Genomic DNA, 14,519 nt, shown 5'->3' with positions numbered 1-14,519 from the left:
ACAAAGCCTCCAAGATATTCTTTAAATGAGAAACCAAAGTTTAAGTGGATATAGTATAATGCCCTTTTTATGTACTTTTCAAAAGAACATATATTTTGTTACAAGTATAGATAAATAATTTTGCTGGGCAGATAGCGAAGAAAGATAATGTGCTGATCTGGGAGAGGGACTGGGTAACAGCAGGAAGGAGATTTTATTTTTCATTTTATATCTTCCTGCGTGGTTTAAATTTGATTATCAGGTGCATACATTATTCTAATTTTTTTTAAAAACAATTGGAGTTTTCTGGAAAGTGATATTATGTGCCATTTTTGCTTTTCTCTACATTTTTATTCACTCAAAAAAACTAATAACAAATAAATAATGGTAAATATTTCATGCACACATGTTTAAAAATGTATCTTTCTGTCTATAATTAGGGTAAAAGGTCGACAAGTATCAGATATCATTAAGTCAAGTTTTGAACAATTTCTGTGACTGAAAGTCTTTATCTGGTGTTTTATCTAATTTAGGCTTTTTAATTTAAAAATCTCTATGCGGAATTGTTCTTGGCTACCAATTAACAAGGATTCTAGAACACACAGACTTCAAGGTAGTCGTCTCAGGACCACGTTGCTGAGAAAAGAAGCCTCTCATTTGTTAATTTAGGTCTGTGCTTCCACTACTTCTGTCACCAAAACCTCACCCTTTGGAATCTGTCTTAAAATCTACCCTCCTGCAGTCAGAGAAAGACGAACTCTATATGACTCCACTCACAGGTGGAAGTTAACATATTGACAAGGAGATCTGATCGGTGGTTACCAGGGAAAAGGGGGGTGGGGGGAGGGCACAAAGAGGGAAGAGGTGTACCCACAACATGACTAACAATAATGTACAACTGAAATCTAACAAGGTTGTAATCTATCATAACATTAATAAAAAAAAACACTTTAAAAAAATCTTTTACTGTCTTACTAGTCTCTTCAGTAAAAGATGAGTTGAATAAAATTTTTTATACACGTGAAAAAAAAAAATCTACCCTCCTGTCTGGTTCTAAGACCTTTGACAAGTATTTTCCAAACATAAAGATTTTGGAAGTAATAAGTTTAAATAGAATTTAGATTTGATAAATCCCTGTGTGTTTTCTCCCATTTTTCTTTGTGCGCTGCCTTACTGGTACAGTCAAGGGGCTTTTCCTACTGTTGCTGTCCTTTGGCTTCCTAATAACATCCTCGCAAAATCAAGAAAGTCTAGAGCAAGACTCACATTTACTCAAACATGGTTAAAAGAGGTTTTAGTTTTCAATGATCTCTTGATAAGAGATGAAAAGAGAAGGCTCCTTCTCTCAAGGCGCGTAAAGATGAAAGTTTACTTGAAGTTTCAGAAGAATGTCAGACGCAAGAAATTGCTTGCAGAATTCTAGAACCCCTTGGCAATACAGAACAGAAGTGAAGAGTTTGGGTGCTGGTACCAAACAGACATGAGTCTGAATCTTGATTTTACCATTTACTTACAATATGCCTTTGAGCCAGGTGTTTGATCTCTCCCAAACTTGGTTTATTCACCTACGAAAAGGTAAAAGTACTGCCACCTGGAATTATTATAGATTTCTTTGAAATAATATATGTCTACCACAAAGAAAGCACTTAATAAATATTAACAGTAGTAATTGTTGCTGTTGATTACTTTTTTAAAAAGATCATCGCTGTCTCAATCTATATTCCCAATTTCACAATTCCAAATATGGGTTAAAACAGGCTCAGAGACCACAATGTCAAGAGTAAAAGTAAGAGGGAAATAACTATTTTCTATATACACCAAGATATTCATCACAAGAATCCTAAGAAGAAAGAGGAGACAACAGCATTATCACAACATTAGCCCAAGGGTGGAGCTGTCAGCGAAACTTCCCTTGGAAATGTGTCCACTAGAGGGTCAGTTAGGAAGACGAGGCTGTAGTTAGGAACACAAGTGGTGAGGAGTTTTCTTCTGAAATTTACAACTTTTCCTCCGATTCCGCATCGGCTCTAAGCAGAGCTCAAGGACCACCCCCACAAGCCAGCTTTCTATGATCCAGACGGCATTCATTCCAACTCTCAATAAGTATTTATGGAGTCCCTAATCTGTGCCAGGTCCTGCACCAGACAATGGGCAGAGAGTGGTCAAGGCAGATGGGAGCCCTGCTCTCATGTGCCCAGGCTCAATGGGGAGGGGTACGTTAAACAGATAATCATCTTAGTAATCAGTTGATCAAAAACCTACGTTCTATGAAAAAGTACAGGGTGTCAGAGTGCCATTAGAACAAGGGGACCTGAACTATTCTGAGAGGTTAGGGAAGCCTTCTCAGAGGCAGTCACGTTTAAGCAAGACCTGAATCAGAAGAAGTTAAGAGCAGCATTTAAGGCAAAGAGAACAACATGTGCAAAAGGCTCGAAATAGGACGGAGTACGAGATATACACAACAAAAATTTGAAAGCCTAGTGTGAGATTAGAGTATAAGTTGGTGTAGGAAAGAGGGAAGGGGTGGGGCAGGAAGTGGGCACAGAGAGAGAGGCATGAGAAGAAGTGGAAGAGATAAAGGGGGTCTTGTAGTCTGTGTTAAAGATTTTGTACTTTATTCTAAGAACAATGGGAAACCACTCAAGCATTTAAGTGGTATAATGTTGTGACCAAATGCGCTTTTTGTGAAAACCACTCTGACTGCTGTGTGTAGAATAAATTAGAAGAGAGCAAAAATAGAGATAGGAATGCCCATTGGGACGCAAGAGAAGACGGTGACTTGAACTTGGGTAATTATTAATCTCCATCATGGGATAGAGGGAACAAATAATCCAAACATCCAGACATCTCAACAAATACCTTTGGTGGAAGGAATATAGTATTAAGGCTTATATTCAGTTAATTAGGAAACTAGATTGGGCCAAAACAGGACTTTATTGCCTTGGTCCAGGAGCTCTGTAATAACTTCTTTAAGGTTGTTCAAGAATAGAGTCAGAGATAAAATTCTAGCATGACAGCATGAGGGGATCCACTCACCCACTCCCCAGGTGAAACTGGTAAAAATTATTTTGTAAAGACAACCATTTAAAGCTCTGGAAATGGGTCTAAGGGCAAACAGCAGAGAAACATCTATGTTCAAGAAAATCCGTGAAAATTTGGTAAGAAAGACAAGAATCTGTGGTATTTGAACCAAGACCACGGCCTCCCCCTACTCAGCTCAGCAAGGTAGAGATTCCACTCCAGACCACTGCATCCAGGAACACAGGGCTCCCTCCCCCCACAGCACCCAGCTGGAGGGCTTTCTTCCCAGGAGGAACAGGACTTCAGCATTTCTCATCCAGTCCCCAGATACCGTTGCTGAGGCTAAGTTCCAGGTGAATGCAGTAAAGAAGTAGGGGCTCCCTCTTCCACCTAGTCCCCTCTCATGTGCTGGAGGGGGCATGGCATGCTGAGAATATTGGGACCCTGATTGCCCTTGACTTAGCTCATGAGGCAATGGTTCCACACCATAAGAAGCAAGCCAAGAGGACCTCAGGCTGCTGCCCCACCCCCACTCCCATCCCCGCCCACTGATTATACAGCTCCTAGAGGTTTCAGAGAGAAACTTTCCGTTCTCCTCATCCCCACCTCCAGCGCCCTGGCTCAGAGATTTTTCCTGGGGGGAAAGCAGGCTATAAAACAGATAATGTTCATAATGTCTTCCCAAAGGAACTGGCTTCCTTTACAATAGAGCATGGAGAAGTTCAAACCTAATATTTGCTCTCAAGACAGTGAAGGTTGTGGAGAAGAGCAAATGGAGGGAGATTCACGGATTTAATGAAGATACAGCCTAGACTGTAAACTGACTAGTTTGTAGGAAAGAACCAGGGAATAAGACAGCTGGGAGAAATTCTTATGGGGGCAGAACAAATATCAAACGTGGACCTCAGAAACTATTCCTTCAAAGGAATCCACGATTTGCTTGGATTCATTTATAGAGCAATTTATGCCCCCAGAGCGTTTTTGAAAACAATAGAGCAATTAATCAGCAATTAGTGCAGTCTAACAGCTAAGTACGTCAAAGAAAGAGGGCCCTACAAATGCCACTGTGATCCTAGGGTAACTGTGGGTATACTCAAAGCTGCGCCTCCCTGAGGAACAGCACCAGAGGCTGAACGCTGGTGGGGAGAAATAGACTTCACTAAAACAATCCAGCCAAGCACTAAAAAGTAAACAAGAAATAACAACAACACGCCTGGAAGGGGAGGTATGAGCACCCAGAATTGCTACAACCTATCATCTAAAATGTCCAGTTTCCAACAAAAGTAAATATGTAAAGCATGCAAAGAAATAGGAAAGTATGAACCATACACCAGAAAAAAAAAAGCAGATGACATGAACTGCCTGGGAGAGCAATCAGATGTTGGACTTAACAGAAAATGTCTTCAAATTAGCCATTATAAGTATTTTCAGAGAACTAAAGGAAAGCATGATTTAAAAAGTAAAGGAAGATATGATAAAGGGAATATCAATAAAGTGATAGAAATTATGAAAGAATCAAATTGAAATTCTGGAGTTGAAGAGTACAATAACTGAAATCAAAAGTTCTTTATAAGGGCTCAACAGTAGATTTGAAGTGGCAGAAGAAAGAAGTGAAGAACTTGAATCACTAGATTGATAGAGATTATGCAAGTAGAAAACCAGAAAAAAAGAATGAAGAAAAGTGAACTGAGCCCAGAGAATTGTGAGACACAATCAGGTGCAGCAACATACATATAATCAGAGTATCAGAATGAGAGGAGAGAGAGAAGAGAGCCAATATATATTCAAAAAAATAATGGCAGAAAACTTCCCAAATTTATTGAAAAATAACCTACATATCCAAGAACCTCAGTAAATTCCAGGTAGGATAAAGACAAAGAGATCCACAAAGAGTCACATCATAGCAAAAAAAAAAAAAAAAAAAAAAGCCAAAAAATCACAGACAAGGAGAAAATCTTGAAAGCATCAAGAGAAAAATGACTCATGACTCACGAAGGAACTCCAATAAGATTAGCAGCTAGCATCTCGGCAGAAACAATGTAGGCCAAAAGTTGTAGTGTAAAATATTCAAACTGCTCAAAGAAAAAAATCTGTTGACTAAGAATCCTATATTCTGCAAAGCTATCTTTCAAAAATGAAGGTGAAATAAAGAGCTTCCCAGATAAACAAAAGCTAAGAGAATTTGTTGCTAACAAACCCACCTTATAAGAAATACTAAAGGATGATCTTCAGGCTGGAAGTAAATGATCCTAGATGATCATTTGAGTCCACACACAAAGAAACAAAGTGAATTATGTGCCAGTAAATGCAATCATGTAATTATTTTTTAAAAGTATAAATTCATATTTCTTTCCTTCCTTCTTATAACTGGTTAAAAAGTATAATTGCATAAATAACATATGTAATGTAACGTCAGGCCTATAAGATACAGAAATGTAATACATTTATCAATAACAAACAAAGGAAGTGGGTAGGAGCACAGCTATTTTAGACTAAGGAAATGACTACAGTTAGTAAAATTATAAGTATAACAATGTATTGTTGGGTTTGTAAGATTAATGTAACATTAATAGATGTGATATGTATAACAATAACACGCAAAAGGAGGGAAATAGAACAGAGCTACATAGAAGCAGTGTTTCTAAGCATCACTGGAATTAAGCTAGTATAAATGTGAAGCTGATTCTGAAAAGCTAAGATGTGTATGGTAAACTGGAGAGCAACCAGGAAAAAAAATAGTGAAAAAACATTAAAGAAATTAAAATGCTACATTAGAATATATCTACTTAAGGGCCAGCCTGTTGGCATAGTGGTTAAGACCGTGGCCTCTGCTTCAGTGGCCTGGGGTTTGCAAGTTCAGATCCCAAGCATGGACCCAGCACTACTCATCAAGCCACACTGTGGTGGCATCCCACATAAAATAGAAGAAGATTGGCACAGATGTTAGCTCAGTGACAGTCTTCCTCAAACAAAAAGAGGAAGATTGGCAACAGATGTTAACTCAGGGACAATCTTCCTCACACACACACACACACAAATCTATTTAATGCAAAAGAAAGCAGGAAGGAGGACTAGAGGAACAAGAAAGACATGCACTATATAGAAAACAAGAAGGAAAATGGCAGATATAAATCCAATTACATCGATAATAGCATTAAAGATGAATGCATTAAACAATCAAATAAAAAGGCAAAGAAAGTCAGACTGGATTTTTTTTTTTAAAGATTTTATTTTTTTCCTTTTTCTCCCCAAAGCCCCCCCTGGTACATAGTTGTATATTCTTAGTTGTGGGTCCTTCTAGTTGTGGCATGTAGGACGCTGCCTCAGCGTGGTTTGATGAGCAGTGCCATGTCCACGCCCAGGATTCAAACTGACGAAACACTGGGCTGCCTGCAGCAGAGCGCGCGAACTTAACCACTCTGCCACAGAGCCAGCCCCTCAGACTGGATTTCTTAAAAAGCCAACATGGTCCAACTGTATGCTGTCTATAGGAGATACAATTTAGAGCCAAAGATACAAATAATTGAATGTAAAAGGATAGAAAAAAATATATCATGCAAACAGCAATCACAAGAAAACTGGGGTGGCTACGTTTATATCAGATAAAATAGACTTTAAAACCAAAAAAAATGTTATTAGAGATAAAGAGGGACATTTCATAATGATAAAAGGGTCAATCTGTGAGGAATGTATAATAATTATAAACATATATGTACCTAATAACAGAGCACCAAAATACATGAAGTAAAAATTGGCAGAAATGAAGGGAGAAATAGACAATTCAACAATAATAGTTGAAAATTTCAATACCATGCTTTCAATATTGGCTAGAACATCTAGACAAAGGATCAACAAGGAAATAGAAGACTTGAACAACACTATAAACCAACCAGGCCTAACAGACATCTATAGAACACTCCATTCAACAACAATAAAGTATACATTCTTCTCAAGTGCACATGGAACATTATCTAGGATAGACCATATGCTAGGCATAAAACAAACCTAAATTAATTTAAAAGGATGTAAATAGCACAAAGTATGTTCTCTGACTACAGTGGGATGCAATTAGAAATCAATAGCAGGAAAAAATTTGAGAAACTCATGAATTGTGGAAATTATACAACAAACTCCTAAATATGACCCATAACCAATGGCTCAAAGAAGAAATCAAAAGAGAAATCAGAAAACACTTTGAGATGCATGAGATTAAAGATATACCAAAATTTATGGGGTGCAGTTAAAGCAGTGATTAGAGGAAAAATTATACTTGTAAATGCAGACTTTAAGAAAGAAGAAAGATCTCAAATCAATAGTCAAAGCTTCTACCTTAAGACACTGGAAAAAGGACAAACTAAACCTAGAGCAAGCAGAAGGAAGGAAATAGTAAAGATTAGAGTAGAAATTAATGAAATAGAAAATAGAAAAACAATAGAGAACATAAAGGAAACCAGAAATTGGTTCTTTGAAAAGATCAGCAAAATTGACACACCTTTAGCTATATTAACCAAGAAAAAAAAGAAAGAAGACTCAAAGTACTAGAATCAGAAATGGATGAGGGGACATTACTACCAACCTTACAGAAATAAAAAAAATTATAAAAGAATAATATGAATAATTGTACACCAACAAATTAGATAACTTAGATGAAATGGACAAATTCCTAAAAAGACACAAACTTCTAAAACTGACTCAAGAAGAAATAGACTGAGTAGACATAACAAGTGAAGAGATTAAATTGGTAATCAAACACCTACCCACGAAGAAAAGCCCACGCCTAGACAGCTTTATTACTGAATTCTACCAAACAGTTAGAGAATAATGAATACCAATTCTTCACAAATTCTTCCAAAAAATTCCCAAAAAACTCTTCCCAACTCATTTTATAGGACCAGTATTACCCTAATACCAAAACTACACAAAGACATAACAAGAAAAGGAAATTACAGACAAATATGCCTTATGAACATGGACACAAAAATCCTCTAGAACTAGCAAGCCTAATCCAGCAACATATAGAAAGAATTAAACACCATGTCCAAGTGGGATTCATCCCAAGAATGCAAAGTTGTTTCAACATCTGAAAATCAATTAATATAATATATATATCAACATCATAAAAAACAAAAATGTGGTAAAGCCAACAATATGGGGGATCCTCAAAAAATTAAAAATAGAAGTACTATATGATCCAGCAGCTCCACTTCTGGAAATATATCCAAAGGAAATGAAAACACTAATTCAAAAAGTTATCTGTACCCCTATATTTATAGCAGCGTTATTTACAATAGCCAAGACATGGAATCTAAGTGTCCATCAGTGAATGAATGGATAAAGAAATGGTGGTGTATATATGCAATGAAATATTATTCACTCATGAAAAATGAGGAAATTCTATCATCTGTGACAATGTGGATGAACCTTGAGGGCATTATGCTAAGTGAAACAAGTCAGACAAAGAAAGACAAATTCTGTATGATCCCACTTATTTGTGGAATCTAAAACAAACTAAAACCAAACTCATAGAAAAAAAGATCAGATGTGGTTACCAGAGGCAGCTAGTAGGAAGAGGGGGAATTGGAGGAAGGTGGTCAAAAGGTACAGATTTCCACTTGTTAGATGGATAAGTACTAGGGATGTGATGTAATGTACAAGATGATGACTATAGTTAACAGTACTGTGTGATATACAGGAAAGTTTGAGAGAGTAAATTCTAACAGTTCTCATCACAAAGAAAACTTTTTTCTTTTCTTCTATCTTTTCTTTATATTGAATCTGTATGAGATGATAGATGTTAGCTGAACCTATTGCAATAATCATTTCACAATATATGTAAATCAAACCACCAGGCTGTACACCTTAAACTTATACGGTGACCTATGTCAATTATTTCTCAATAAAACTGGAAAAAAATAAAGTCAAACTTTAAAAAAATCACATGATCATCTCAATAGATGCAGAAAAAGCTTTTGACAGAATCCAACACCCTTTCATGATAAAAACACTCAACAAACTAGGAATAGAAGGGAACTTTCTCAAGCTTGATAAAGTGCCCCTATGAGAAACCCACAGCTAACCTAAGACAATGGTGAAAAGACTAGAAGCTTTCCTCCTGAGATCAGGAAGAAGATAAAGATGTCCATTCTTGCCACTTCTCTTCAACACTGCGCTAGACGTTCCAGTACAATTAACTTCTGCGATTAAGGCAATAGAAAGAAATAAAAGGCATCCACATCAGATAGGAAGAAATGAAACTATATTTATTCACAGACGACGTCATCTTATATATGTAAAAGATGCTAAGAAATCCACTAAAAAAGTATTAGAACTAGCAAGCAATTTCAGCAAAGTTGCAGCATACAAGAACAATATATATATAAAACTCTGTTGTATTTTTATACACTTGCAATGAACAATCCAAAAATGAAATTAAGAAAACTTTCATTCACAATAGCATCAAAAAAGAATCACAACTAGAAGGACCCACAACTAAGATATATAACTATGTACTGGGGGGATCTGGGGAGAAAAAGCAGAAAGGAAAAAAAAAAAGAAAATTGGCAACAGTTGTTAGCTCAGGTGCCAATCTTTAAAAAATAATTTAAAAAAAAGAATAAAATACTTAGGAATAAACTTAATAATATAAGAGTAAAACTTATACCCTGAATATTACAAGTCATTGTTGAGAAAAAAAAAAAGGATCTAAATAGTTGGGGAAACATCCCATGTTTATGAATCAGAGGACTTAAGGTTGCTGAGATGGCGGGACACCCCAAACCGATCTACAGATTCAATGCAGGCCTATCAGAATCCCAGTGACCTTGTAGAAATTGACAAGCTGATTCTAAAATTCACATGGAGGGGCTGGCCCGGTGGCACAGCAGTTAAGTTCGCATGTTCCGCTTCTTGGAGGCCTGGGGTTCGCTGGTTCGGGTCCCAGGTGCGGACATGGCACCACTTGGCACGCCATGCTGTGGTAGGCGTCCCACATATAAAGTAGAGGAAGATGGGCACGGATGTTAGCTCAGGGCCAGTCTTCCTCAGCAAAAAGAGGAGGACTGGCAGCAGTTAGCTCAGGGTTAATCTTCCTCAAAAAATAAAATAAAATTCACATGGAATTGCAAGGGACCCAGAATAGTTAAAAATAGTCCTGAAAAAGAAGAAGTGAAGGAGAGCTCACACTTTCCAATTTCAAAACTTAGTACCAAGCAAGTAATCGAGACAGTATGGTCCTGCACAAGGATAAACATATAGATCAATGGAATAGAATTGATTATCTCAAAATAAACCCATACAACTACGATCAACTGATTTTCTACAAAGATGCCAAGACTATTCAATAGAGAAAGGATGGTCTTTTCAACAAATGGTGCTCGGCCAATTGGATAGCCACATGCAAAAGAACAAAGTTCGACCCTTACTTCACACCATAGACAAAAGTGACCTCAGTTTGACCCTTACTTCACACCATATGCAAAAGTGACCTCAAAATGGATCAAAGACCTAAATGCAAGAGCTAAAACTTTAAAATTCTTAAAACAAAATATAGGGGTAAATCTTTATGACCTTGAACTTGGCAAAGGATTCTTAGATAAGACACCCAAAGCAGAAGCAATGAAAGAAAAAAATAGATAAATGGACTTCATCAAAATGTAAAAATTTTGTTCTTCAAAAGACACCATTCTGTCAAAAGACAGAATGGGAGAAAATATTTGCAAATCATGTATCCAATATGGGACTTGTATCCAAAATATATAAAGAACTCATAACAATAATAAAAAGACAAACCAATTTTAAAATAAGCAAAGGATCTGAATAGATGTTTCTATAAGTAAGATATACACATGGCCAATAAGCACTTGAAAAGATACTCTCAGCATCATTAGTCATTAGTGAAAAGCAAATCAAAACCATAACGAGATCCCACTTCACATCCACTAGGATGGCTAGAATCAAAAAGTCAGGTAATAAGTGATGGTGAGGATGTCGAGAAATGAGAACCCTCATACATTGCTCGTAGGAACGTAAAATGGTGCAGCTCTTTGGAAAATAATCTGGCAATTTCTCAAACATAGAGTTACCATACAATCCAGCAATTCCACTCCCAGGTATATACTCAAAAGAATTGAAAACATATGCCCACACGAAAACTTGTACACAAATGCTTATAGCAACATTATTCATAATAGCTGAAAGGTAGACAAAACCCAAACATCCACCAACAGACAAATGGATAAACAGAATGTGGTAAGATCCATACAATGGAATATCATCTGGCCATAAAAAAGAATGAAGTACTGATACATGGTACAACTTGGATGAACCTTGTAAACATTAAACTAAGTGAAAGAAATCAGTCACAGAAGTCCACATATTATATGACCCCATTCATATGAAAGTCTTGAACAGGGAAATCTTCAGAGACAGAAAGTAGATTATTGGTTGCTTAGGGGTGGGAGGGATGGGAGGGTAAGGGGGTTTATAGCTAAAGGGTATGTGGGGATTTTTTTGAAGTGACAAAAATGTTCTAAAATTGACTGTGTGTCCCGAATTATGTGGGAGTGAGTAGCATTAAAAAGAGACTTTCCAGTTTTGCCTTAGTATTAGATTGAACATTAGAAATTGCCATTTTGGGGCCGGCCCCATGGCCGAGTGGTTAAGTTCACCTGCTCCGCTTCAGCAGTGGCCGGTTCGAATCCTGGCCACAGACATGGCACTGCTCATCAAGCCATGCTGAGGCAGCGTCCCACATGCCACAACTAGAAGGACCCACAACTAAAAATATACAACTATGTACCCAGGGGCTTTGGGGAGAAAAAGGAAAAATTAAATCTCTAAAAAAAATAAAATAATTAAAAATCACCATTTTTGTAAGTCAAGAACAGCATATCAGTAATTTCATACCATTTTAATTTTTGGCAACAGGAATATTTGCGTAATAAAAAATATTACTGGGACCAGCCCTGTGGCCTAGTGGTTAAGTTTGGCGTGTTCCACTTCAGTGTCCTGGTTCGGTTCCCAGGCGTGGACCTACACCACTCGTCAGTAGCCATGCTGTGGGGGTGACCCACATACAAAAAAGAGGAAGATTGGCACAGATGTTAGCTCAGGGCAACTCTTCCTCAGCAAAAAAAAAAATATATTACTGAAGAAAACTAACCAAACATGTAATAACAATAAAAGAACAAGTGTCTTCCTTTTCAAAACTAGACACGGGGGCTGGGAAGTGATGAATAGGTGGAACACAGAGGATTTTTAGGGCAGTGAAAATACTCTGTATGGTATCCTAATACTGGATACTTGTCATTATACATTTGGCCAAACCCCTAGAATGTATAACAGCCAGTGAACCCTAATGTAAACTATGGACTTTGGGTGATAATGATGTTTCAATGTGGGTTCATCAGTTGCAACAAATGCACCACTCTGATGAGAGATGTTGATAATGGGGTCACGTGTCGGGTGCACGTGTGGGGTGAGGGGGTGTATGGGAAATGTTTGTATCTTCCCCTCAAGTTTGCTGTGAACCTAACACTGCTCTAAAAAAATTAATTCTTAGTTTAAAAAAAGACACATTGCCCCCCAAATTTTAACCTCCCTTCCTCCTAGTCTTTCAATCCAGTATCATGAATGAGCCGACAGGACATTTCAGGCAGATTTTCCTAACTCTTGGCCACCAGAACCAGAATACTCGCTTTAGTAAGGTGAGATCATAGAATAAGACTTGGAATCAGGCCATTGGGAGGGTGAAATGTCACTTTGGGAAAGATGAAGTTTCGGTCTTCGCCTATGTCAAAATGGAGATAAAAATACTAACTTCACATGATTATTGGGAAGATCAAGTGAGACATGTGTGCAAAAAGAGGAGTAGAATGGTTCCTGACACACAGTAGATATCCAGTAAGTTACTTTCCTTCACTGAAGGTGAGATATTCTAGAAAAGCACTAGAATGTTGGCAGTTTTGCATTGATCTCTCAGCAGCCTTTGACCCCTAGGACAGAAATCAGAGAGGCATCAAGCCACTTGAGCCCACAGAGATCTCCACCTTACTGATGTTGTTCAAAAGTCTGCCTTTGATCCCTAAGGCAAGAATGAGGGAGAGCAGAAACGGTCTCTTGACATATCATGACCTCCCATGACACAACAAGGCTGAGGGTTGGGTCCCTTTCTCTTTAACTGATGTCACATGGTCAACACCACTTTTAGATTAGATGGCTATGTAGTCTCCTTCCAGGCACACAGGAAGATAAGTATCTCCCTTGATGCTGATGATAGGGTTTACAAAGAACCAAGAGGAGGCCTCAAGGAACTCTAAGTCCTGGCACCTGCCTCTGCAGAAATGCAATCTTAACATCAGGTGGTTCCCTGGGCCTCATCATACCCCTGTGTCTCATAGACCCCAGCTTCCATCTGAGTCAAGTTCTCCCCACAATTTAGGCCAGGAAGAGGATGTGTAGAGCTTCGGAGTCCCCTAAGGATCTTTCAAGGAATTTTGCTACCTGGGACCCACTCCAGACCTGTCTAATCAAACTCTGCAGAGATGGAGCCCAGGAAGGTGCAATTTCCCGGAAACTCCCCAGAGGATTCTCTTGCAGCCAGACTGCCACCATTTGGGTCTGAAGGACAGAGGGATGGGTCTTCCAAAGTCTCTTGTATGAAAGTCAGTATAGGGAGTTTCTCAAAGAAAGTAGTTCCAGTTATCTCACACTGAAGAGCAAGAAGGTGAGAGTCATATTGAATGTACTTAAGGTTAGACAGGAAGGTGTTTACGTTTGGAGATGTATTGTTCTGAGTAAGTGTTTAAGGTAAATAAACATTTCAGATTTCTCGGTAGATGCCAGTCCCAAGAATACTTGGTCTTAGTACTTCTCTGAGCAAGATAGAGTCAGTGAGAAAATTAGAAGTGAGCCTCATTTCTACTAAACGAGCCTTAGGAGTAAATTGACTGCTAAGAGTTACCCCCACTCCTAACATGGTGATCTTGAGAGAAATGGTCAAAAACGCGTCTGGCAACAGAGAGACAGAACAGAGATAGAGAGACAGAGAGAACACACAAGACTGAGCCCCGGCCCCAAGTCGGGCTGTTGAGGTTGGCATTCTAGGGCCTTCCTAGCAGATGACACCTGGAAGGTCAACTCTGGTCCCCTAGCTCTTCCTGAATGGAGTCGTGGTGGTGTCCCAGTAGAGCCAGGATGTCACCCAGGGGGAGACATGTGTAGTGCATCGGCAGCCAGCCCCAGCCATCTTGGAGGGCCCCAGATCTTAGACCGTCCTACTCCGAGACCAAGGATTGGGAGAGATGGGGAAGATGCTGCCTCTGCTTGAAGAGTCTGGCCCGCATAAACAGAGAAGCAAATAAAATATTTCAGCTGCCACCAGTTTGGGATATCCACTGTGGTACTCACCTTGTGGGAATCAAGGCAAAGGTCCCTTTAGATCAGCTTGAGCAAATGACTGCTGTGGGCTGGGGATCCCTGCGGCCCTCCACCCCACCCCAGGATGCCAGTTTCAGCGCCCA

General features: G+C 38.6%; 1 protein-coding gene across 3 annotated transcripts in view; it reads right to left on the bottom strand.

Moving 5' to 3' along the window:
* Nucleotides 1–14,519, bottom strand: part of SMIM35 (small integral membrane protein 35) — a 73,596-nt gene that overhangs the window by 26,253 nt on the left and 32,824 nt on the right. The window lies entirely within an intron of this gene.

The sequence above is a fragment of the Equus asinus genome, chromosome 20 (assembly GCF_041296235.1).
Source record: "Equus asinus isolate D_3611 breed Donkey chromosome 20, EquAss-T2T_v2, whole genome shotgun sequence".
Taxonomy (NCBI): domain Eukaryota; kingdom Metazoa; phylum Chordata; class Mammalia; order Perissodactyla; family Equidae; genus Equus; species Equus asinus.
This window is presented reverse-complemented; position numbering and strand designations above follow the sequence as displayed.